A 27,448-nucleotide genomic window follows, 5' to 3' on the forward strand; every position below is an offset into this window, starting at 1 on the left:
CCTGGCAGAAATTGTGAAATATAGGCATTAATTTAGAAAATAAGACTGATCATGTAGAAAAACTGTCTTTTATTTAAGGATAGCGATCACGTGAAGCCATTTCTTATCACGTCGTTTTTTGGATTCTTTTTAAATCATAATAACAGAAATCATCCAAATGGCCCTGATAAAAAGTTTACATACCCTGGAATGTTTGGCCTTGATACAGACACAGAAGGTGGCACACACAGGTTAAAATGGTAATTAAAGGTTAATTTCTCACATTTGTGGCTTTTTAAATCGCAATTAGCTCGCAATTAGTGTCTGTGTATAAATAGTCAATGAGTTTGTTAGTTCTCACATGGATGCACTGACCAGGCTAGATACTAAGCCATGGGGAGCAGAAAAGAACAGTTAAAAGACCTGCGTAACAAGGTATTGAAACTTTACAAAGATGGAAAAGGATCTAAAAAGATATCCAAAGCCTTGAATATGCCAGTCAGTACTGTTCAATCACTTATTAAGAAGTGGAAAATATGGAGATCTCTTGATACCAAGTCAAGATCAGGTAAATCAAGAAAGATTTCAGCCACAACTGCCACAGGAATTGTTTGGGATACAAAGAAAAACCCACAGATAACCTCAGGAAAAATACAGGCTGCTCTGGAAAAAGATGGTGTGGTTGTTTTTAAGGAGCACAATATAATGATACTTGAACAAAAAAGAGCTGCATGGTTAAGTTGCCAAAAAGAAAACTTTACTGCACAAAAAAGCCTGGTTACAATATGTGCAACAACACCTTGACATGCCTCATTGGGCTTTTTTGTGGCATTGGCACAGTAAAGGCTTCCTTCTGGCAGCTCAACCATGCAGCTCTTTTTTGTTCAAGAATCGTGGAATTGTGCTCCTTAAAAACAACCACACCGTCTTTTTGGAGAGCATCCTGTATTTCTCCTGAGGTTACCTGTGGGGTTTTCTTTGTATCCTGAGCAATTCTTCCACCAAATGTGGCTGCAATCTTTCTTGGTCTACCTGACCTTGGCTTGGTATCAAGAGAGTCCTGAATTTTCCACTTCTTAATAAGTGATTAAACAGTACTGACTGGCATATTCAAGGCTTTGGGTATCTTTTTATATCCTTTTCCATCTTTATAAAGTTCCATTACCTTGTTAGGCAGGTCTTTTGACTGTTCTTTTCTCATGGCTTGAGTGTCTAGCCTGCTTAGTGCATCCATGTGAGAGCTAACAAACTCATTGACTATTTATACACAGACACTAATTGTGATTTAAAAAGCCATAAATGTGGGAAATTAACCTTTAATTGCCATTGTAACCTGTGTATGCCACCTTCTGTGTCTGTACCAGGGCCAAACATCCCAAGGTATGTTACTTTTTATCAGGGCCATTTGGGTGATTTCTGTTATTATTATGATTTGAAAAGGATCCAAAAAACTATGTGATAAGAAATGGCTTCACATGATTGCTATCCTTAAATAAAAGTTTTTTGGCATGATCAGTCATATTTTCAATATTAATGCCAAAATTTCACAATTTCTGCCAGGGTATGCAAACTTTTGAGCACAACTGTATATATTCATAATAGTACATACATAATGAAAAAAAGAAAATCATACATGCGTAGTCAAAAAATGTCCCAATAGATTGTGAAGTGAAAAACAATAAAATTTCACATAGTGTTTACAATAATAAGTGGTTGGACTATAGACAGGGAATAACTAAGACGGATCTCCCAATCCCTGAATATAGAATACACAGATAAAAAGAAAGATGGTGCTCTTTCAAAGAGGGAGATGGTACGTCTATTGGTAGTAGGTCAAAATCAATCAAGTTAATAAAATATATGAATTTTTATTGAAAAATAATTAAAATACGCATAGCAGACATAGCATATAAGAAAACATGACCATCCAGTAGTATATTCAGAATTCATTCGTGACTGTCAGCCAACATGTTTCGCAAAGAATTTTTCGCTTCATCAGGGCATAAAACCACATCACTAATTCATTTTAACTGTATAAAAAACAGATAGACTGTAATTATATGGTGGCCATGCATAGTTATACATCAGAACATGGTACAAAAAATTTAATAAAGGATTAATTCCAATAACTCTCACCTACTAGTACAGGTCTAAAGTACAGAGCAATCACCACCATTTGCCAAACATCATCTACTGTACCAACTGGTGCATAATATCCATGGGTGCCAGGTCCCAACAGAATAATGCCAATAAGGAAACTGGACCGCACAGTTGCAAGGCAAGAATCTAGTAAAACATGTAGTAAAGAGAAAAGGAGACTGCTAAGTTCCTTATCAGGGGAAAATAATAAATATATATATAGCAACAATAATGGTAAATCATTTATCCCAAATAGTACTAAAGCAGGAATTAACTTAATCTAGTATAGTAATGGAGAGCAGGCTGGGGAGCCAATCCCTAAACTTTTAAATAAGAGGCATGTTAACAACTACATACAGACAAAAGCTAAGGAGCTCTAATAGATATGGAAATCATATTTAGCTGAAAAAATGCTGACCAATTGTGGGCATTATAGATTGTGTTGTCCATAGGGGGAAGGTTGAGGGTGTTAGCATCAAAATATCTGTATAAGATATATGTATATGTTTAGCAGCCAGAAGGTGTAACATAATGGGAACACCAGAGTCCAACAGAGCAACATAGTGGCCACAATATCAAAGAATAAGTATTGATGTCACTAGATATCCCCCATAACAACCAAATGCCCCCACCAGTATGTAGAAAAGCGTACAGCAAACAGCTTACCTATAGAGAAGAAGTGTTAGTAACACAGCTCCTAACCGAGAGAGCCAGTTCCTGCCAGTAACAATGGGTACCTGCAGGGTGCGTCTGTCAGACAGCACACCGGCGCTCCCATCTTTAAGCTGCGCGGTCCCACCGGAAGTGAAAAGGTCAGGGGTGACCTCCGGCACCACTTCCGGTCCAGACATCCCTGCGCATGATGCGCGCGCACACTCCAGGGCGGATGCGCGCGCATTCACTCCAGGAGGTGCGCGCGCATTGCCCATACTACGCTCAAAGGCGTGAAGGGCATGTGAGGGTGGATATGAAGGACTCCGCCCCCTTAGGCAGGGACGTCCGAGTTCCCCTGTCTTAGGCAATTGCATCCAATAAAGCACACAACAACTTTGGCATGAGGGGGCCTGTAAATCAGTCCCGCAATGACCGTACAAGACATACATCTAACTCGATATATATACATCGAGTTAGGGATCTTTCCCTTAAAGCAACACACGCATGTATAGGCATAATTCAGAAATGAAATACAAATGCATTATAACAACTCAGTCGCTATATATGTGGTGTGATGGGGTGGAGAGATATATGACATGAAGAACTAGTGAACAGAGGGTAGCTAGAAATCATCACAGAGAGATCCTGTATATGATAGAATATGAGAATATAAGAAAACAAGGCTTATTTGGTGGTACTGGCTGTATATAATAGCCATGTCATCTCAAACTGTACCATCACAGAAAAGGTTTGTAGGAGAGTGCTGTGTTAAGGCCAGGTGGGTAAGTAGCTTGTTGGCTAAAGATCCACCTGGCTTCTTTCTGAAGTATCTTTTTGTCTACATTTCCTCCCCTTTCGAAGTCAGGGATGACTTCTAGGGCAAAAATGGATACAAAACTAGGATCGAGGCTATGGTGAAGGCCAATATGCTTGCAAATGGGGGTGTACAGTAGCCCTGCATCCAGATAATATAGATGGTCCTGGATTCTTTTGGCGAACGGGCATTTGTTTTTGCCGATATAAAATGCGCCGCAACGACACCTGGCAAGATATACAATGCCTGTCGTGGAGCAATCTGCATAGCCCTTTAGCTTATGGAAGCCTCCTCTTGGGAGGGAACATCCTATACCTTCTTTTATCCATGGGCAAAATTCGCAGTGTCCACACCGAAAGGTACCATTCCCACCCTCTGCCCCCAATACAGATGTCGAGGGCTGCAAGTGGCTGTGAACTAGGGTGTTCCTAATGGACCGTGACTTTCCATAGGTAATTTGTGGTGCATTGGCTACATACTTCGAAATGATTGGATCCTCTGAGAGGAAATGCCAATTATTATTGATAAGATTCTGGATTGAATGTTGATGAGCAATAAATGTAGTAATGAGTTTGGTGATGGGATGTGGATTACATGTTTTTTGTTTAAAGATAAGAGTATCACAGGTGCTTTGTTTTGCTCGCTGGTAATCCCTTTTAACCACTTTCTTGCTATAGCCTCTATTGAGTAGCCTGTCATATAATGCCTTCGCTTCTCTTTCAAAGTCTTCATTTCTTGCACAATTCCGTCGCAGCCGAAGATATTGGCTGTAAGGTATACTGTATACTCACTGGAGAAAAGGGAGCGTTCCCATCCCCCCAGGTACAGGTTGGCATACGATGGGGCACAAGTAGTCCCCATCGCTACCCCCTGTACCTGGAGGTAGGTGACGCCATTGAACAGAAACATGTTGTTGGTTAGAATGTGTTCCAATAACGTGGTAATAAATTGGCCCAGTTCCCAACTGTTGGTATCTCTTTCTCTCAGAAATTCAGAGACTACTGTTATACCCCGGGTATGTGGGATGCTCGAATATAATGCTTCAATGTCAATTGCTGCCAAAGTCGCTCCCGGAGGTATGGTGAGTCCTTCAAGGATTTTGAGTAGATCCATTGTGTCTTTTAAGTATGAAGGCAGACTTGTGACATGAGGCCATAGATAACTGTCTACGTATTGACTGGCAGTTTGAGTGTGACTGCCTATCCCTGATATGATCAGGCGTCCAGGGAATTATGGATATTCTTATGAACTTTGGGTAGTGAGTAGAAAGTTGGCGTGACCGGCTATTTCACTTCCAAGAACTCACGAGTCTCCTTATCGATCAGGCCTTGTTGGTATGCCCGATCAATGATGGACAAATATTGGGATCTAGCCTCCGTGAGTCTCTGAGATGGAACTTGCTGATACCATTCCTGATTATTGAGTATATTCAGGCACATGTTGATATAGTCATCTTTATTCATCACCACCACATTTCCTCCTTTGTCGGATGGTTTGATTACTAGGTCTTCTCTCTGCATCAGGTTATTTAAGGCTGATTGTTGTGCTGATGACAGGTTGTTTGTGATGTGTTTGGGAAGTTGCATAGCTTCAATTTGTTTAGTAGTTTGTTTCAGAAAAGCCCAGACAGCTGGGCATGTTTGGAGATTGGGGAACTTTTGGGACTTAGCCTTGAATTTCAATGGTATAAGGGGTGTTGCTGTAGATGGTTCTTCCTCCTCAGATGAGGAGTCTTGGGAATTATCATATCCCTCATTTTCATCCAGTAATTGGATCAATGTTTTGAGGGCCCTAAAGTCTTATACTTTAAATCCCTTATAGAGATCTTCATCTTTCTTTACCCCTTTTCCCCTATCGATGTCAAAAATATATTTGTATGTTAAATTTCTTGCAAAGATATGCAAATCTTTAACCAGGGTAAACTTATCCATTTGCTGTGAAGGACAGAAACTAAGTCCCAATCTTAGTACTTCAGATTCTACTGATGTAAGTTGATATGAGGAAAGGTTAATAACATCTAGTCCCGATTTGCCGTGGTCTGTTTGATGACAAATGGATCAATTTTCCCTGTCCGTTGTGTCATTGGAGTGGCTGGAGGGTTGGGAACATGGCCTAAAGGGGCTGAACCTATGTTGCAACTACGTCCTTGGTTAGATTTTGGTACAGCACCCAATTCTTGTGGGGGTACTGATTCATTGTCTAGTGTATCTCCAAACATAGGGAGAGGGGTAGTAGTTCCTAGAAGGGAGTCATTATGGGCTTCCTCCATTAGATCTGAGTGGAGCTGTTAGGAAGATGTCTGGGCTTTTCTGAAACAAACTACTAAAAACTACTTCAAACTAAAATTGAAGCTATGCAACTTCCCAAACACATCACAAACAACCTGTCATCAGCACAACAATCAGCCTTAAATAACCTGATGCAGAGAGAAGACCTAGTAATCAAACCATCCGACAAAGGAGGAAATGTGGTGGTAATGAATAAAGATGACTATATCAACATGTGCTTGAATATACTCAATAATCAGGAATGGTATCAGCAAGTTCAATCTCAGAGACTCACGGAGGCTAGATCCCAATATTTGTCCATCATTGATCGGGCATACCAACAAGGCCTGATCGATAAGGAGACTTGTGAGTTCTTGGAAGTGAAATGGCCGGTCACGCCAACTTTCTACTCACTACCCAAAGTTCATAAGAATATCCATAATCCCCCTGGACGCCCGATCATATCAGGGATAGGCAGTCACACTCAAACTGCCAGTCAATCCGTAGACAGTTATCTACGGCCTCATGTCACAAGTCTGCCTTCATACTTAAAAGACACCGGATCTACTCACCATACCTCCGGGAACGACTTTGGCAGCAATTGACATTGAAGCATTATATTCGAGCATCCCACATACCCGGGGTATAGCAGTAGTCTCTGAATTTCTGAGGGAAAGAGATACCAACAGTTGGGAACTGGGCCAATTTATTACCACGTTATTGGAACACATTCTAACCAACAACATGTTTCTGTTCAACGGTGTCACCTACCTCCAGGTACAGGGGGTAGCGATGGGGACTTCTTGTGCCCCATCGTATGCCAACCTGTACCTGGGGGGATGGGAACGCACCCTTTTCTCCAGTGAGGGGGCCTCGATGTATCTCCGCCACATTCTCCTCTGGCGGAGGTACATCGATGATGTCCTCCTCATATGGACAGGCTCAGCGGAATTGTTATCCGAATTTATGGAGCTCCTTTCCCACAACAACTTCAATCTGAAGTTTACTATCTAATCAGACACTCTCACTATCCCCTTCTTGGACCTACGTCTCGTTCTCAAAGAGGATGGTTCTATATTCAGCACTTTATACAGAAAAGAGACTGCTGGGAATACCATACTACATTTCTCCAGTTCTCACCCTTGTACGCTTGTATACAGTATACCTTACAGCCAATATCTTCGGCTGCGACGGAATTGTGCAAGAAATGAAGACTTTGAAAGAGAAGCGAAGGCATTATATGACAGGCTACTCAATAGAGGCTATAGCAAGAAAGTCCTTAAAAGGGCTTACCAGCGAGCAAAACAAAGCACACGTGATACTCTTATCTTTAAACAAAAAACATGTGATCCACATCCCACCACCAAACTCATTACTACATTTACTGCTCATCAACATTCAATCCGGAATCTTATCAATAATAATTGGCATTTCCTCTCGGAGGATCCGATTATTTCGAAGTATGTAGCCAATGCACCACAAATTACCTATGGAAAGTCACGGTCCATTATGGACACCCTAGTTCACAGCCACTTGCAGCCCTCGACATCTGTATTGGGGGCAGAGGGTGGGAACGGTACCTTTCGGTGTGGACACTGCGAATTTTGCCCGTGGATAAAAGAAGGTATAGGATGTTCCCTCCCAAGAGGAGGCTTCCATAAGCTAAAGGGCTATGCAGATTGCTCCACGACAGGCATTGTATATCTTGCCATGTGTCGTTGCGGCGCATTTTATATCGGCAAAACCAAACGCCCGTTCGCCGAAAGAATCCAGGACCATCTATATTATCTGGATGCAGGGCTACTGTACACCCCCATTTGCAAGCATATTGGCCTTCACCATAGCTTCGATCCTAGTTTTGTATCCTTTTTTGCCCTAGAAGTCATCCCTGACTTCGAAAGGGGAGGAAATGTAGACAAAAAGATACTTCAGAAAGAAGCCAGGTGGATCTTTAGCCAACAAGCTACTTACCCACCTGGCCTCAACACAGCACTCTCCTACAAACCTTTTCTGTGATGAAAGCAGAATGTCAGACAGCTTTTCATCGTATATTCCCAACGTGTGTATGCCTCATCGGGCTTTTTAAGTCGAAAATTCTGACGGACCTAGAAAGAGAACATGTTCTAAATATTTCCAACGGAACCAATTCCTATCGGGAAAAACCGCTCGTTTGTATGCTGTTTCAACGTACCAAAAATGACTCATGCTCTGAAGCAAGTACGAGACGGAAGCTATTGGCTACTGAACTTCCTTTTTCTAGTACTGCCGTATGTGTTGTACATCACCGCGTTCTTGACGGTCGGACTTTGGTGTGATCGTGTGTACGCAAGACAGTTTCAGCGGAATTCCGTCGGAACTGTGTCGGAAAAACCTTCAGAGTTTATTCCAACGGGAAAACCAGTCGTGTGTACAGGGCATTAAACAAGTAGTTCAAGACTCCTTAAAAGACTTTTCTAAATCAATCAGGTATCTAGTTAAAACCCCCAATTTGGCAACAAATCGTAACCACAGCTCTGTCAAGATCTGATTAATTACCCGTGCCCCGCTTGCCTTTCTCTGAAGAATTGGATATTGAGAGAAGAAGGTTAATGTCTCTCAGCTGATCCTTTAAAATGGTAGACACCTATGTAAACAAGGCAGATTGCCATTCTGTCAGTGAAAGCATTGATCCTGTGTTCCTGAAAATTAGGGACATGGATTTTTGCCTTCCCCTAGTACAAGTACCTCCCATAGTTTAGTAAAACACCAGCAAGGAACACATTTAACCCTTTGATTGTCCCTGATGTTAACCCCTTTCCAGCCAGTGTCATTAGTACAGTAACAGTGCTTATTTTTTAGCACGGATCACTGAATCATGCCGTGTACACACGATCGGAAATGCTGCCAGCAAAACTCCGATGAGAGCTTTTTGTCGGAAAATGCGACCGTGTGTATGCTCCATCGGTCTTTTGCTGGCAGAATTCCAGCCAGCAAAAGATTGAGAGCATGTTCTCTATTTTTTGGTCGGGAAAAGTTCCTATCCGAAAATGCGACCATCTGTATGCAATTCGGACGCGCAAAAAATCATGCATGCTCAGAAACAATTTGACGCATGCTTGGAAGCATTGAACTTCATTTTCTCGGCTCGTCGTAGTGTTGTACGTCACCACGTTCTTGATGGTCGAAAGTTCCGAGAACTTTTGTGTGACCGTGTGTATGCAAGGCAAGCCTGAGCGGAATTCCGTCGGAAAAACCATCCAAGTTTTTTCTGACAGAAATTCCGATCATGTGTACGCGGCATAAGTGTCACTGGTCCCCAAAAATCGGCAAAAGTGTCAGTTATGTGGGCCAACTGTCTGCCGCAATATCACAGTCCTTAAAGTCGCTGATCGCCACCATTACTATTAAAAAAATAAAAATTCCATAAAAATATCCCACAGTTTGTAGACGCTTTAACTTTTGCGCAAACCAATCAATCTACGCCTATTGGGATTTTTATTACCAAAAATATGTAGCAGAATACATATTGGCCTAAATTGATGAAGAGATTAGAATTTTTTGCATTATTTTATTGGATATGTTTTATAGCAGAAAGTAAAAAAAATTATATTTTTTTCAAAATTGTTGGTCTTTTTATGTCTATAGTGCAAAAAAAAGCAAAAATGCAGAGGTGATCAAATACCACCAAAACAAAGCTCTATTTGTGGGGGGGAAAAAAAGAACATGAATTTTATTTGGGTACAGCGTCGCACGTCTGTGCCATTGTCAAAGTAACGCAGTGCTGTATAGCAAAAAATGGCCTGGTCATGAAGAGGGGTAAATCTGCTGCAGCTGAAGTGGTTAAACCCCAAACCAAAAATGTTATATATTTCAGCTTACCAATCTTTAGATGTGGTGGCTGCATTTGTTTTCTTTTTCTTTTAGTTTGTTTTCACCTCTGTTTTCACCTGGTGATCTGGCTATTAACACACCTGAGTGCAGCCACTCTGAATAGAGGAGCACAGGGGCACCTATGGACACTGGACAGTAGCATTTTCAGTCTTGGGGGAGGGAAGTGTTAGATGTACTAGCAGATTTAGATACACTGACAAATTGAAACCAAACTCCAGCTCTCACTGCAGTTACACAATCAGTTACAGCAACAGGTTTTTTTTTCTTTTGGAATAAAGGTTTAACATCAATGAATAATAGCTGATCATTGTAAGCAGCCCTGTCCATGGCATATGGTTTGTTTCAACCCCCTACCTGCTAAATACGCAAGAGAGCTTGTTCTGTGGAAAAACAACAGGCTTACTGGATGGATCACCAGGTGAAAAAAAATGAAAGAAAACCTAAAAAAGAACAAGAATGCAGTCTTTACATTTAAGAATTGGTAAGCTGCAATATAATAAATGTTTGCTTCTGGGTTTAGTAGCTCTTTAACCACTTGATGCCTGCGCTATGACCGAAAGACAGCTACAGTGCGGGTTTAAATTGCAGGGAGGGCGTAAATTAATGTCCTCCCGAGCCCGCGCCACAGGGGGAGGCGTGAACTGTTATCACAGAGTCCTCGGGACTTGGTTGATCACAGATCGGAGTAAAGGGCAGATCCCGTCTCTTTACCACATGATCAGCTGTCAGCCAATGATGTAAACAGAAGGTGGTAATCTGCTTTTTTCTCTGCTTTCAGTGTGAGGAGAAAAAAATAAGCCGATTACCAGCTTGTATAAAAGGGACATCGATCCCACACTCTCACAGCCACTGCTGCTAAGCAGTGCCCATCAGTGCCGCCTACCAGTGCCCATCAGTGCCACCTACCAGTGCCCATCAGTGCCACCTACAGTGCCCATCAGTACTGCTAAGCAGTGCCCACCAGTGCCACCTACCAGTGCCCACCAGTGCTGCCAATCAGTGCCCATCAGTGCCTCATTATCAGTGCCACCTACCAGTGCCTATCAGTGCCCATCAGTACTGCCCATCAGTGCCACCAATCAGTGATGCTTACCAGTGCCGCCTATCAGTGCCCTTCAGTGCCACATATCAGTGCCGCCTCTTCAATGCCTCCTGATCAGTGCCCACCAGTGCCACCTCATAAGTGCCCATCAGTGCCGCCCTATCAGTGCTTGTCAGTGCACCCTATTAGTATGCATCAGTGCAGCCGCATCAGCGCACATCAATGAAGGAGAAAAGGAGAAAAATTTTAAAAGAAACTATGAGATTTTTTTGTAGAATTTTTGGTCTTTTTTTGTTTGTTTAGCATAAAATAAGAACCCCAGTAGTGATTAAATAACACCAAAAGAAAGCTCTATTTGTGTAAAAAAAAAATGCTAAAAATGTCTTATGGGTACAGTGTAGCATGACCTCGCAATTGTCAAAGAGTGACAGCTCTGAAAGCTGAAAATTGGCCTGGGCAGGAAAGGGGTATAAGTGCCCAGTAAGCAAGTGGTTAAATTCTTACACTACAGTAAATAAAATCCTAACACAAAATTTCTAAACTAAACAACAAAAAGAAAAAAAAAACTTTTTTTAATACTTACTAAGTATGTACTATATACATTAACAGAAAGAAACTAATGTAAAATTATTATTTTGTTTCCAGAAATTGACAGATGCTGCATGATTCATTTTACTATTAAAAGTGGAGATCAACAAGCTTGTCATAATTTAATCAGTAACGTATCAGCAAATTGTCTAGTCTCACTTTTGCTTTTATAGAATGATTGCATAACTGCTTTTTGTTGTGCTCAAAAGTTATTTTTGCAGGCCTTCAGAAACCGGAGCAGCACAGGTGACACCTGCCGGTTAAACAACAAAAAAAGCCACAAAACTAAACAGGAAGAATATTTTTTTATAATACACCAGGGCTAATTAAAACCAACAAACATGAAAAGGAATAAATGTGTGTTAACATCTACAGCTAAGGCAACCCATACATTATTCATTTTTTTTGTTCAACCAGAGAGTTGAACGAAGAAAAAAAATGACTTGATTCCCCCATTCACACACCAGATGTGGGAATCCTTCCCGCTGAGTTATTGTACTCTGACAAGGGGGAGACTTCCCCACCACCGGAATACACTGATCAATCAGAAAAGAACCCAACAAGGTGGTAGTACAGAAATTGATCAGTTATGCCTCGTACACACGATCCGATTGTTGGCCAACAAAACAGTGGAATTTTGTCCAAGGGGCGTTGGCCCAAACTTGTCTAGCATACACGCGGTCACACAATTGTTGGCCAACAATTACAAACGTAGTGACGTACTACACATACTACGTGGTTTTTCAGCTCTTTTGCACCACCCTTTCGGTTCCTTCTGCTAATTTCGTGTTAGTAGAAGTTTGGTGAGTGTTGATTCGCGCTTTTCATTTCACACTTTCAATTCGTGCTTTTCGTTTCTGAACGGCCGTTCGTCAACCAGACATGTTGCAGAATAGGAGGAGATAACGTTTCATTTATTATTGGCCTGATTTGGTATATTTTCTATATTTTTGGATGCATAGAATGCACTTTATGGTTAAGTTCTATTGGCAGATAGCATGTCTAACACAATGAAACTGTGCAATATTTACATAATTACCACTAAGTTCAATCAAAATACAAAAAAAATAAATAAACCAAAACCAACAGTTTAAAGCAAAAAACCCCGAGGCCTCATGCACAATCTAATAGATATTAGATTTTATATAGTGCCAACAACATTTTTAATGCTGCTCCTATGGGTGTCTGGCATTTTTCTTTTCTGCTTCTAAATGCCCCTGCATATTAGCCTATCTGTCCATGCACACATAAGCATTTAGAGGCAAAAAAAAATACCACTGCCAGCATGTCCAGGAGCGGCAGGACTTTGCCAGAAAAATTGCTTGATGCGTGTAAATGCGTCTTAATGTGCATTAACAATAGGCGCGTTTAGCGCTTATGCATTATTCATTTTAATGGCAAAAATAAATTATTAATCCAGGCAATTGAATGAATTAATTTGCAAACACGTGTCGCGCCTAAACGCGTTACTTGCTTATACAAGCGTCAAGCGGCCTTATAAGATGTTGTCCAATTTGTTCCATTAGGGAAAAACAATTATTCCTTATCAACTAAAGTTGGCCATACATGGATTGGAATTCATCCGCTTCAGCAGGGACCGGACGAAATTTAGATCCATGTATGAGCAGGCTGTTTGTACAGAAGTTAATCTACCAATCGACTTTTGTACAACCAGCCTGTTGGATTCTCCCGCGCTTGATTAGTGTAATCTGATGGCAGGGAAGTCTCCTTTTAGAATACAAAGGATCAGCTGGGAGGATTCCCCAATCAACATCAAGTGTGTGGATGGGAAAATCAAGTCTTTTTTTTTTTTTAAACCCGCTAAAATTGTTTTTTATCTATGGGCTGCTTAAGGCAATCAGATACTTCCAGGATCAACATTTTATAGTGTTATGACTTTTAAATACTATCTTTATGGCAAGTAATGCATATATGTGGTAGCAGGAAAGGTGGGCTTTAGCGCCCAGCCACGACACATGGACATGGACTGAGCTGTCACTCATGGCCCAGTCACGGCTTCTGATCAGGAGCCAGAGCGATAGGTTCCCAATCATGTAACTGCTGTGAGATCCCATCACATTTGTCACATGAAACAGAAGCTGCGCCACCCCTGGGGCTATAAAGCCCACTTAAAGGGCCACCAAAAAGTTGTGTTTAGGAGTTAATAGTCAATAATATTTTTGTAACACTCCTCTGATCTTCACATCACCTGCATTCCCTTCACATCCCCTTCCCCTCATCACATCACCCTTACATCACAAATCCCCAGTCCCCCAGTAATGTGCTCTGCCCTCTTCACTCCCCTACAGCACTGCCACCTCTCACATCCCCCCCCGTAGTGTCCTCGGCACTTCACTCTCCTACCTTAGATCAAGCAGAGGTCGGGAGGAACCATGGTCATATGCCGGGTGCGGGAGGCACAGCTCTGCATTGGGGGTGGGTAATAAGCTGAGTGCTGGTATTTAGCAGACTTAGGAGGCTCAGCTCTGCACTGGATGGGAACGAGAGCAGCCGCCTGCTTTTCACATTAACCAGCAAGTGATTGGTGGCTAGGTTGCAGGGTGGTCCTAGCCACCAATCACTTGCTGGTTGATATGAAAGGCAGCCAGAAGCTCTCCTTCCCGTCCAATGCAGAGCCGTGTCTCCCGAAGTCCACTTAATACCAGCACTCAGCTGATTGCCCACCCTCAGTGCAGAGCTGCGCCTCTCGCAACCGGGATATTACCATGGTGCCTCCTGACATGCACAGAATGACAGTGGCCAAGGCTGGGGAAGAGAAGCGGCTCCTAAATGACATGACCGCGGGTCCTGATGGGACAGTGGTTAGGTCCGGATCTGGCCCACGGTCCACCATTTAGTGATGCCTGCAGTAGAGGATTATAGAAAACGAATATAAAGACAAAGCTGGGTACATTCTAGCTGTAAAGAAATGTGGTTAATATTTTATTTGTTACAGGTACTTTTATAGTGCTGTCAATTTACACAGTGAACACACATCCATACATACACATACTAGGGCCAGTTTAGACGGAAGCCAATTAACCTATAACCTTGTCTTTAGAGTGTGGGAGGAAACACACAGGCACAGGGAGAACACACAAACTCCAGGCAGGTAGTTCCATGGGTGGGGTTCTGACCAGCGACCCTTGTGGTGCTAGGTGGAAGTGCTAACCACTTAGCCACTGCGCTGCACAAATAGTTTTATAATTGTATAAATTGTTATCTTATTTTGTTTGCCTGGAGTTCAGCTTTAATTCTCAACTTCACGGAAGGACAACTTCAAATGCTAATATGAAATCATTTCTGTGGATTTTTTGCTTACAGCTATTTTTTTTTAAACTTGTTTATTAAATGCATTTGTTGAGTTCATTTAGGTGTCATTTAAGCCTTCATTTTTAAAAATAGCCTCTTGACAATAATTTGGTTGTAGTAGTCCTTGCCAAATATTTTGGGCTAAAGCTCCAGAATTTACCCATGAGAGTCACACACCTTAGCCCTTAGGATACAAAATTCTGTGCACTCTTCAAGCCTAATTTAACTGACTAAAAGCACGTGATGTTAAAACAATGAAAACAATGATCGTTCATTTTATTATACACCTGCCTCTATTACAATTATGTAAAAGGTTCTAGAAGTCAATCCTAATTTCTTTATAATCCTCCAGTCAGCAATTGTATGAAAAGAGTTTTTGAATGTTCAGCCTTACAGTTCCCATCCTGTGTGGCTTCTTTATTCCCGTTATTCAGCTGGAGTGCTTGACATTTGACATCTCTCCTCTGGGAAGTCCCAAGACATGAATAAACTAAAACCAACAGGTGGGGAGATCTGATCTGGTTGGGTAAGTAGAAGTCCTAATTGCAGGACTTTGGATTCAAGGCCATCAATATGGGTCCACAAAAGGATTTTTTTTCATTACTATGGAGAACAGTTTGGCCTCCAACTCTGGTTTTTTTAGAAGCATTTGTGAAACAGATGAAGAAAGTGAAGGATTTTTATGCTTGTATGGAAGGAAGAAGCCCAGAGCGCATCAGCACAGGAAGTGACAGGTACCCGCCCCATAATGCAGATCATATGTCTACTATGGGAGGAGAACTAGAAAGTCATGGCCAGGGCCAGTTTAATGCAGATCAGTCATGCAACAATGAAAAACCTCTCTTGAAAGGCAACAACATCTTTTCCGTGTTTTTTTCTTTTTTTTTTACATACACATGTAAAAGAGATCAGTTTGATGTTAATACTGTGATCAATGTGTGTTAACATTTTCCAGCATGCTTCTAATTATGGTTTGTAATTAGATATGTACACGGGGAAGCAAATTTGCTTATGGAGGCTCTGCTTCTTGTTTTGCAGTGTACACAATGGTTGTAATTTTCTGCTCCTTCTCACAATACAAGTTTACATGGTCTCTTTAATAAAAAAAAATTGTTGGACGAATGTGACAAGCATTTGCCTAGCCATAACAAAATCAGAACTATTGTTCTCAAAGAAGTACTATGGTGACAGCATACATGTTTGTTTAATAACATCAGCATTGTAATAGCAATACAAACTACAATGATACCTTGGTTTGCGAGTAACGAGGTATACGAGCGTTTCACAAGAGCTATATTTTTTATTAAATCCTGACTTGATTTGCGAGTGCTGTCTCGCAAGACAAGCAGGACTCAAGCCGCTGGTGTATGTATTACCGTATGTGGTCAGAGGTCCAGGGGTGCTGGAGAACTCGGAGACGCTCAGAGACACCCCCAGCTGGGTGAAGCGAGCGTAACGTGCGTCGGAGCACCCGAAAGTGTCAACAGTTCCAGAGTGTCCCTGAGTGTCTCCGAGCATCTCCGAGCGTCACCAGCGCCCCCGCACCTCTGGCCACATACAGTACTGCATACACAAGCAGTGTGAAAGTTTTTGTGTCACTAGGGCAAAAGAAATTATATTTATAAAATTAATAAATTATAATTGGATCTGCCGCAGTTAAATATACCATAGGCTTAGGAAAATATGTATTTGGAAGAAAGGAGTAACTGCGCTGGTTCAAAATTTTACCAATGATATGTTACCACTACTACGGTGTATAAACCCTATACATCAACCTCACGGTGTGTATGCCTTATACACCAACTTTACTGTAAAGTGCAATGTGTCAATAAAGTGCCAAATTAAATTGTGCAAACTATCACTCATTAAACATCAATATTATTTCAAAACCACTGTAAAGTGCAACGTGCCAATATAGTGCCAAGTATCAACATAAGTATATAATATTTCCAAAGCCCATTTCCATTTGTCTTATATATTTTCACATTTTCATGCGTGCTTTGTGCTGAATTTTTTTACCAATTCATGTGCCACCACCACCTTCTAAAATGGGCACTCACCAGAGCCTAGATAGAGATTTGCCTTTGGTTCATCTGGGATAACCACTCCACTGTTCTGGCTTAGCTCCAGCTAGTTTACCGCTAGGTGCTCCTCATTTCTCCATAGCAATAATGGTGTCCCATAAAAATGTAATATCCATCATAGCGCAACATGTATGCATAAAATATTTATTTATCTTAACTAAAAAGTATTCACAATGGGTAAAATGCAAACTCACACTTTGTGGTACCTCGAGACCAACACTGAGTCTGTCCAGCTATTTGTTTTTTGGGGATCTGTCACGCTGCTCTCTCTATCCCGGCGTGCATTCCAAGCCTTGATTTGGTACGGGTCCGTTAACAGGAAGGGATGTAATCACCCAGAAGACTCTACGCGTTTTGCATACATACATGCGTCATCAGGAAGCCAAGCAGTGGTTGTAGAAAAAATCATCTGAGTTTCCCTTATTTCTTATGGGGAAATTAGTTTTGATATACGAGTGCTTTGGATTACAAGCATGCTTCTGGAACTAATTATGCTCGTAATCCAAGGTATTACTGTATAGTTATTAATTACAATTCAACATAAACTTACTTGAAAATCTCCTTTTATGTTGTGAGTGCTGCCTGTCTGCTGACCATCTCTTTCCACAAATTCCTGAATTTCCTGCATGCTTGTGTGAATGAGGCCTTGTAGCATAATATATACTTACAGGTTTCTGAGCAACGCACATTAAGCAGAAATCCAACACCTCTGGGAGTGTCTGATCACTGTCTGTATCTGCCCCAAATACCGCCCCCCACAAGCATCTCCATCATTTTTTTCTCTGTGTAGCAGGAAGAAGCAGCACACTCGGAGTCTACTTGGAGTACTATATTTAGTTGAATGCAATTCCACCATTAACACTGACATTTGCATAGCACATACAGTGCCTTGAAAAAGTATTCATACCCCTTGACATTTTCCACATTTTGACATTCCACGTTATAACAAAATACCTGAATGTATTTTATTGGGATTTTACATGATAGACCAACACAAAGTGGCACATAATTGTGAAGTGGAAGGAAAATGATAAATGGTTTTTAATTTGTTTTACAAATAAATATGTGAAAAGCGTGGTGTGCATTTGTATCCGCCCCCCCCCCCCCCCTCCGAGTCAATACTTTGTAAAACCACCTTTTACTGCAATTACAGCTGCAAGTCTTTTTGGGGATGTCTCTACCAGCTTTGCACATCTAGAAAGTGACATTTTTGCCCATTGTTCTTTGCAAAATAGCTCAAGCTCTGTCAGATTTGATGGAGAGCGTCTGTGAACAGCAATTTTCAAGTCTTGCCACAGATTTTCATTTGGATTTAGGTTTGGACTTTGAATGGGCCATTCTAACACATGAATATGCTTTGATCTAAACCATTCCATTGTAGCTCTGGCTGTATGTTTAGGGTCGTTGTCCTGCTGGAAGGTGAACCTCCGCCCCAGTCTCAAGTCTTTTGCAGACCCTAACAGGTTTTCTTCTAAGATTGCCCTGTATTTGGCTCCATCCATCTTCCCATCAACTCTGACTAGCTTCCCTGTCCCTGCTGAAGAAAAGCATCCCCACAACATGATGCTGCCACCATCATGTTTCAAAGTGGGGATGGTGTGTACAGGGTGATGTGCAGTGTTAGTTTTCCACCACACATAGTGTTTTGCTTTTAGGCCAAAAAGTTAAATTTTGGTCTCATGTGACCAGAGCACCGTCTTCCACATGTTTGCTGTGTCCCCCACATGGCTTCTCGCAAACTGCAAACGGGACTTCTTTTGGCTTTCTTTTAACAATGGCTTTCTTCTTGCCACTCTTCCATAAAGGCCAGATTTGTGTAATGCACGACTGATGGGTTGAACAGTGCTCAGTGAGATGTTCAAAGCTTGGGATACTTTTTTATAACCTAACCCTGCTTTAAAATTCTTCACATCTTTGTCCATGACCTGTCTGGTGTGTTCCTTGGCCTTCGTGATGCTGTTTGTTCAGTAAGGTTCTCTAACAAACCTCTGAGGCCTTCATAGAACAGCTGTGTTTATATTGAGATTCAATTACACACAGGTGGACTCTATTTACTAATTAGGTGACTTCTGAAGGCAATTGATTCCACTAGTTTTAGTTAGGGGTATCAGAGTAAAGGGGCTGAATACAAATGCATGCCACACTTTTCAGATATTTATTTGTAAAAAATTTGGAAAACCATTTATCATTTTCCTTCCACTTCACAATTATGTGGCACTTTGTGTTGGTCTATCACATAAAATTCCAATAAAATGTCATTGTATTTAAGTTTTTGGTTGTAACATTACAAAATTTGGAAAATTTCAAGCGGTATGAATACTTTTTCAAGGCACTGTAAGTGGTTCAAGTAACAGGTGCAGTAATGTTCAGTAACAGGTTCAGTAACTACTGGTTACAGGTTCACTAACTCTCAGTAACCTGTAGAGTGCCTTACCAGGGTGGCATTTTCTGGTGAGGTGGTGGGCTGACAAGTAGCCAATTAGTGACACAGTGGTGGTTCAAAACAGCCTGGAGTGAGTGGCCACAGCAGGACTGGAGATCGCCACTAACTACAGCACACAGCTTTTTCCTCCTACTCTGGCTCTACTTGCACTGGAACCTTTCCCTGTCTCTAGTACTACTCCCTGCCAAACGGAGGTCCTTTCCCAACCCTATCCACTTGTAAAATGCACGTCAAACCCAGTGGGGCAATGCTAATTATTAGCACTGCCCTCACCCAAGATGGCCTTGGAAGGTCACTAGATACACAGCATCCATGCCTCTCCTGTAACACCTACAGAGACTGCAGGGGAACATCTTCCCCTTCGGTCTCCACTCCATTCCTGAGCAGCAGAGTGCTGCCTGCTGGGTGGAGGAGAACTACACCTGAAAACACTCCCCCACCTCTTAACAGATGCAGTCTGTAATGTTTAAGGCTGGATTCACACCTATGCAGTTTTAGTGCTTTTTGCATTTTGCAGCTTTGCACTAAAGTCCCTTTTACATAGTTTCCTATGGAACACGTTCTGTAGTACAAATCTGAAAAATGCAAAAAGCACTAAAAATGCATAGGTGTGAATGCAGCCTTACATTTAGCACCCTGTTGTTTAGGCAGGGTTGCTCCTAAATTTACCTGCCAGGTATAGCTGCCTTGGCTAATTGTTGAGGATCAATTGATTTCAGTCTGTAACTGCTGCACTTTTCTCTTCTGCCACTAGGTGGCCGAGTACTTGGTGGCATTAGATACGAGAAGGGCAATGCAGGTCAGGGGTTTTCTTGAATCCCTTGGCCTGCTGGGAAAACCTATATATTTGGGTGGAGTCAGGTGATCAGGGTTCTGTGCCACCTGGACGGTTGTCTGGGTGGACGTGTGTTGTATTGCCCGGGCTGCTAGGCCGGAGTTTGGGCCTATCCCGGGCACATCTGGCTGCTAGGCTGTCTGAGGGCCTATCCAGAAGCAAGAGAGCAGCGCAGGGTTGGGATTGCGGCTTGCAGTCCAACCAGAAGTGACGGTTCTGCTGGCCGGAGAACCTGTCGTGGTCAGAGGTAGAGGGGAAGCTGTCGCCACTAAAGGACCATACACCTTATTACCAGGGACCACAGTGAGTAGCTGAAGCAAGTACCGGAGCAGTATTCTCACCAATGGTGAAGAATCTGGAAACTTCAGTGGGTATCAAGCCAGGGACCCAGCCAGCGGAGGTGATGCTTGCAGAGCAGCTTTGTGTATCAAGCCAGGGACCGAGCAGGCCGGTGGGGTGAAGCTTGAGAAGTATCTTGAGTGCCAAGTTAGGGACCCAGCAGCGAGGCGGGGGTGACGCTTGAGTAAGATACTACCGTGAAGATTGAAGGAGCTTCAATGGGATTCAATGACAGTGAATCAACTAGTCCAGTGAGAGAGACTGGGAGCTCAGTGGGCTAAAGAACTACAAGAAGTGATTGTAGCTAAAGAACTAAGGAACTAGGAAAGCTAAGGAACTGTTACACTTTGTGTAAGGAACTGTTAAAGACTGTTGCCATAGGAGACAGCATTCCTACACATGCAGATGCAGCGTCTTGCTGGATGCCTTTCCCTGCAAGGCTGTACTCCTGTTGAAGTCTTGGAGTCTGCCAATTAATCTTGCAACTACCTAAGAGTGTCCAGGCCCTAACCTTCTCTCCCAAAGTTCTGTTAAGAGAAATTAAATCTCTTTTGCATTCAAGAAGTGTCTGGCGCCCAATCAATCTACCTTGCATTACACCCACTATGCCATGCAACCCACCATATAGAGAAGGATGTCAGCTATCTCTGGCCCTGGAGGTTCTCGTTGGACTGACGGAGGCCTGGGACCTTGCTACATACATAAGGCACAAAACACAGATAAACAAGTTAACTTCACCTTACATAATCTGAATACTTGATGGGTACCTGTCCTCAATTAGACTGGATAGTATGGTGGGAATCTCCATCCTGGCACATATTCTCATCACAGTCCTCAAGAGCATCAAGTTGCCCAGTGACCTCAGATGTTTAAGAGTTATCACAGGGAGGCATAACATCCTCGCCCGGACCAGCAACAGTGTTCTCAGTAGTGTACATAGCAATTGTAGCAGTACCCCCCTAGGGGCTGCTGATGGTTGTGGTCCGTCTCTCACCCTGTACAGCCAGGCACACGAATTTCCAGACATACAGCAGTCAAGAAATAGTCCTTGTACTTGTTACTTTGTTGTTTTTATTGAGGGGATTATAACTTGGATGGGGATAGGGTACATATGGGATGCCCACTTGATCAACAGAAATTCTTCAGGGACACAACTGTATACTACACACGTTTCCTCTTCTACCTCCAGCACAGACTTGCTTGTAAAACTACAATGCCCAGGACCAGCTAGCACTGAATTGCAGGCCTCACACTGGCTCAGCCAGGCCCAAAGCAAATGCCTTTTGCAGGGAGGGCTCCTATGGTGTAGCAAAATATGGTAGTCCTAGTTTTAGATGTCCATGTGGCTACTGATCCCAGTGCCACCTCTTCAGGCCCTGCCAGGCCTCCTGGCTGCAGCTGCGTCTTTCCACTGCATGTGCCACCACAGTCCTCCTTACTGGTTCTGCCCCATCCCAGACTGCTTGCACCCAGTCCTCTCAGGCATGCCTCCCAGTCCTCCTGACTGTGTGTCACTCACAAGCCCTCCTGGCTGTTCCTGTTGTTTCTCCTGGTGACATGCCTGGCAGTGCTCTCCCGCTGTCCTCTTTGCTCCCAGTGCCTCTTTGCCAGGACACCTCTGTGGTTTTAGGAAGGCCCCGTCCGCACACGAGTCCAGGCCCAAAGTCACCCCCCAAGACTGGGGAGCTCCCTCAAAAGCCACGACAGCCTAACACTCCATCTCCAGCTTCCACCCGAAGTTTTGGATTGGTCAGGGTCCTCAGAATACTCTAGGCAGCTCCACCTTACTTTCCCTCACATCTTTCTAGAAGGTTCCAGTACAGTCTGGAAATATGGGGGAGGTCTCAATGATGCTGCCTGTGAGTCATCCAGCTCTCCCTGAATTTCTTCTCAATTCAGGACAAAAATAGACAGGCCTGGCTCCCAGCAAAGCCTGCATAAAGTTACCTGCACTAGAAAGGGAACGGCTGTTTCTCACTATAACTTTGAACAAGCCTCCCACTGGTGCTCTAACTTGCTTCCTCTCTCGAACTTCAGATTCTTGATCAACACCCGGTCCCCTGGGCGTAGCAGTAACAGGTCAGGTGTAGCTTCATCAACCAAATCCCATAATGCTCAAGGCCCTCATGTGTGACCTTCCTTAGCCGGGCCAACTATTTTCTGACCCAATCACTGGGCATTCGACAGTGAATGGTCTCCTTCGTTTCCAGCAACATGTCAACAGGCAGCCCCCCACTTTGCCCAAACATCAGGAAGATGACCCAATCACTCAGCATTCAACGGGGAATGGTCTCCTTAGTTTCTAGCAACATGTCAACAGGCAGCCCCCACTTCGCCCAAACATCAGGAAGAAAGGCATGTATCCAGTGGCCTGAAGGTTAATGAGGTTGAATGCCCAGACAACATCACCCATATGTTGAAGCCAGTCTTCCCAATGCCCTTGTTCTAATATTTTGAGCATGCTCAACAGAGTGCAGTTGAAGCGCTCACAGATCCAATTACCCTGAGAATGATAAGAGCTAGTATGAGATTTCAGTAAGCTGACACAGTTCAGAAAACTATTATGATTCGAAGTTAGGGCCTTGGTCCAACAGAATTCCATACACATGACTGTAATAATTTTCAAGAAGTGGTCAATTAATACAGGGCATAACAAAAACCAGAGGAGGTGGCCACCACTGTCAGGAAGTTCATAGTGAGGAGCTCAAAAGGCTCTGACATCACCAAAGGTGTGGTCTGCTTCAGGAGTGCCTTGTGTAGCGTACAGCTGATGCACCCAGTTGACTAGTTCCAGTATAACTGACTGGGGGACAACTATCTGCAATATGTCCCACTGTTCAGAAAGTATTCGAACCCAGAGGTATAGGATGTTCAACAAGCTCTCCAGACGGACCCACTGTCGAAACAGATGATCCTTTGCTGAGGGCCTTTTTTCATTGGGAAAGAAATGACCAGATTTGAGAAATGTCCTTGTCCTTCTGTTGCAATATGGCCCATTCTGCAACAGTATACACCTCCACCAGCTTGGCAGGGGCGGGTGAGGCCTGGACCATAGATACGTTCTGGGCTGGTATGGTTGTAGACAGAACAGGAGCCACTTCCAGATCCTCCTGGTCCACATATCACGGGAGCTGCTCTACAAGAAACCCGAAAGAGGGCATTCACATTGTTACGTAAACAGCTTAGTTTATAGTGAATTTTATAATTGAAGCGGGCACCTCCACAGACCCCCACTCCCCCAAATAATGACTTGAGCCAGATCTCGATCCAGCGCTGTGTCTGAGAGCGACAGCACTGCTCTCTCCTCACAGGACATGGAGGCAGCTCCAGGACATGGTTTCTGATGCTATTAATCAAATCATGTGAGGAGGGATTAGGGACGGGGCTGAGCCACGCTATGTTTGTCAATAGATGCACACAGCCCGGCTCGGGATCTAGCCCATACGAGTTCCACAAGGGAGAAGGAGGGGGAGCTAAAGTTAACCACTGTTTAAGGGTCTCAAACGTGGTCTGTTGTGTTTCATGCCTCTTTGCTTGAATGAATAGTAAGGCCCTGCTCTTTTGAATGGTTTGCTGTCCACACAATAGCTGGTTGAGGTGTGCTGCAATTTGAGGGAACTTGGGACTAAAGCATCTATTAAACCCCAGTAGCCCTAAGAAAGAGCATCATTCTGTCAGAGTTTTGGAGCCTTCCAATTCTGCATGGCTTGTACCTTGGCGAGGAGGTCAGATGACACCCCCTTTTTAGCCATTTAAGAAGCTGCTACCTGTGGGATGCATACAGAATACCCATCGAAAAAAGCCATGTCTAATTATTTGTATGTGGGTGCAAGACGTATTTCTGTATATTAACATTTCCTTCTCACGTTTGCTATGCTTAGACAGTGGCACCTTGTCTCCCTCCCCCGTTTTTGTTTTTTACTCTTGACATGGAACAGGAGGTAAATTCCTATATCACTCCCGAATGGGTGCTGCATCCCCTGTTTAAATAGGATGGTCCAGTGCCTCAGTGCACCCTAAGTCCTCAGGCCTGGTGGCAAACACCAACACGTTTCTCTAATAATTGATGGAGCATCCGGTGCTGGGATAATAAAAACTCTTGTAAAGGGATAGCCATCTAGTCTAATAACTATTGGTACTCCAACATGAGCATGGCAGATAGCTTGGGTTGAGAGGCCACAATACACTTCCTGGACAGCACATAAACAAGAACTACCTGGTTGGGCAAGAGAACAGGTGTGGCCTATTCATCAACTGAATGAGCACCTTGTCCTGAGGGACCTTTGAAAGAGTCTTCGCTATTAGCCACTCCCTGGCCACCTCACTATTTCTCCAAGGCTCCACCACGATAGTGAACCCTTGTAGCGTCCTCCAGGCCCCAAGCGGGAGGAGGAAGACTAATTCTTGTTTTGGTGGCAACTGCAAACTCTGTTTTGGCAGTAAGCAGACCACCTCCACCTTTTGCAGTTGACCTATGCAGCTCACAAGCATGGATCAGGTTCTGCCACACCACCTGGTCATCATGACCTTTGACAGAATCATGGGAACTCCTGGTCAAGAGCCAGGTCAAGTCTAAGCCCTTGGAGACATTCATGTCTAAAACCACTGGCACAGTGGACACAACAGGGCTGCGGTTCACCACTATTCCAACCCAGTCCACTGTGTGTTCAAACACTTGCACTGACATCCAGGTGACTACTTCCACCACAATGGAGAAGTTGCTGGCTTCCCCGAGAAATAGCCATGAGGTATCTAACCAGTTCCACGCTTGTGTACGGCTAACTCTAAGACTTAGATAAGGGAAGAGGCCAGGGTCTCTTCTATAGGAAACAGTGGCTTACTCTTCTTAGTCAACACCATGGTGGCTTTGGCATCTCCCTGTTCCCTTGCCACTGCCTCCAGCTCAATGTCATTGAAATTAAGAGTGGGATGGGATCTCACCTGCTTTTTCAGGGTCCTCCATACAAGCCTGGCAGCCACCCAACCGAGGGACTGGTCCTGTGACATTTTGTCTGGAGCACCTATGTCAGCACACTCCTGGGCATCCTTCTTTTCCAACTCCTTCCATAGCTTTTGCAAGATCATGGCAAAATGTGTTAAATTCTCACCCTGTTGTTATCTGTGCATGAAGAACCATCGCCATAGCTCAGTCAGTGAAATATTCTTTCCAAAGAGGTCCTCCCTTCTGGCAGCACCATGATAGCTTGACGGGCATCACCTTCCAAGGAGTTTACGGCCAATTCAGAAGCTAACTTGGTAGGCATTTGTTACAGGCATACAACACTCTGCAACCTTTCTTCCCAGTCCATTAATGGAAAATTGAAGCCAGTGAACTAGGGAACAAAGGCTAGGGCTGTTCCTAAGGGTACTATGGTGGTCACTAGGCCTTCTTCCACCTAAGCGGATGGGCTAAGCCTATTCTGTCGACTGTGCCAAGTTATGGGTGGGGCCAGTGGTATGGTACCGAGCATGAAGAAGCAATACACTCAGAGACCAAACAAGGTGCACAATATATAGTTAAATATATTTAGTTGAATGCATTTTCACCATTAACATTGACACTTATAGTACAAAAGTGAGCAACCATTAACAGGCTCAGTAATAATCAGCAACAGGCTCAGCTCTCAGTACCAGGTGCAGTAACGTTCAGTAACAGGACCAGTAACTTCCAGTAGAAGGTTCATTAACTCCCAGTGATGGCTATGCTCAGGCACAATATGGATCCCAGCTTAGGGACAGAGCAGTATGGCTAACCAGCTGCTACCAGGAGGTTGTGGACTAGTGCAGCTGTGCAGCAGAGTGTCCTCAGGCACAGCGGACACAGTACAAGCTGAATGGGTCTTACCGGAGCAGCATTTACTGGAGAGGTGGTGAGCTGGCAAGTGACTGACACAGTGGTGGCTCAAAATGACCTGGAGCGGGTGGCAGCAATGGCACTGCACATTGGTGCTGACTACAACACAAAGTGGTGCCCACCTTTTCTGGCCTTACTCACTCTAGAACTTTTTCCATTCTCTTGTACTCTGTCCCTGCCAGATGGGGTTCCTCACCTTACCCTATCCACTCACAAAACACACGCCAAACCCGGTGGGACTCTACTATTTATTAGCACTGCACTCACCCAAGATGTCCACAGAAGGTCACTGGAAGTGCAGTGTTCATTCGAACAGCAGCCTCTACTGTGACACCTTCGAAGGCTGCAGGAGAACATCTTTCCCTATTGGGTGGAGGAGAATTACACCTGCCAACAGCCTTGCTTTGTCTAATAGCAGTTCTGAGGCTGAGAGTATGCACACAGGAGAGTCTGCAGCAGCTAAAAACTCAAGTATAGTAATCCCTTTATCATTATTAGTTCCCTGATTATTAATAGTTTCCCTTTATTTACCATCATGGGGAAAAGTTGAGTTGTTACGGCACTGTATTTATGGTAATGAATCATTACAATTATGTGATATAAGATTCTTCCATTTTCCAGCATGTAAAATGTCATGGTTCTCTATTACAACCAAGCTACATATGAACATACAGAGCTAATTAGGTCTATGATGCACCCGGAAAACTCTGCAGCCAGTAAGCATATTATTATCACATGCTGCTTTTGTAGGTAATCATGCATCTTATGAGGGACATGATGGCAACTTAAAGCTTAAAGTGGTTCTAGAGACTTAAGGTTTTTTTACCTTAATGCATTGTATGCATTAAAGTGGATGTAAACCCCCATCTCTCTACAAAGCTCTAAGTCCTATGTCTTTCTGCTGCTCCATTCCTTTGTTATCAGCACAATAACTTCTGACAAGTTCTCAGACACAGGAGATAAAAGCAGCTGGAAATTTGTGTCGGGGAGAGAACTTAGAGATAGATAAGCAGAGAGCTGGTCTAATCACAGCAAAGCTCTCTTTCTTCATTCCTCTGCCTATGTGGAGGGGGTATGTGCCTTTCCTCCACTAAGCTTACACACAGTGTATGCCCAGACTCCACACCCACTGCTGAAACAGGAAGAAAAATTTCCAACACGATGTGCACCTTCTAAAGAATATAGAAAGGGAAAGACAGCATATACATGTAAAACTTATGTAGGGAGA

Source organism: Aquarana catesbeiana, linkage group LG11 (genome assembly GCF_042186555.1).
Source record: "Aquarana catesbeiana isolate 2022-GZ linkage group LG11, ASM4218655v1, whole genome shotgun sequence".
NCBI lineage: Eukaryota > Metazoa > Chordata > Amphibia > Anura > Ranidae > Aquarana > Aquarana catesbeiana.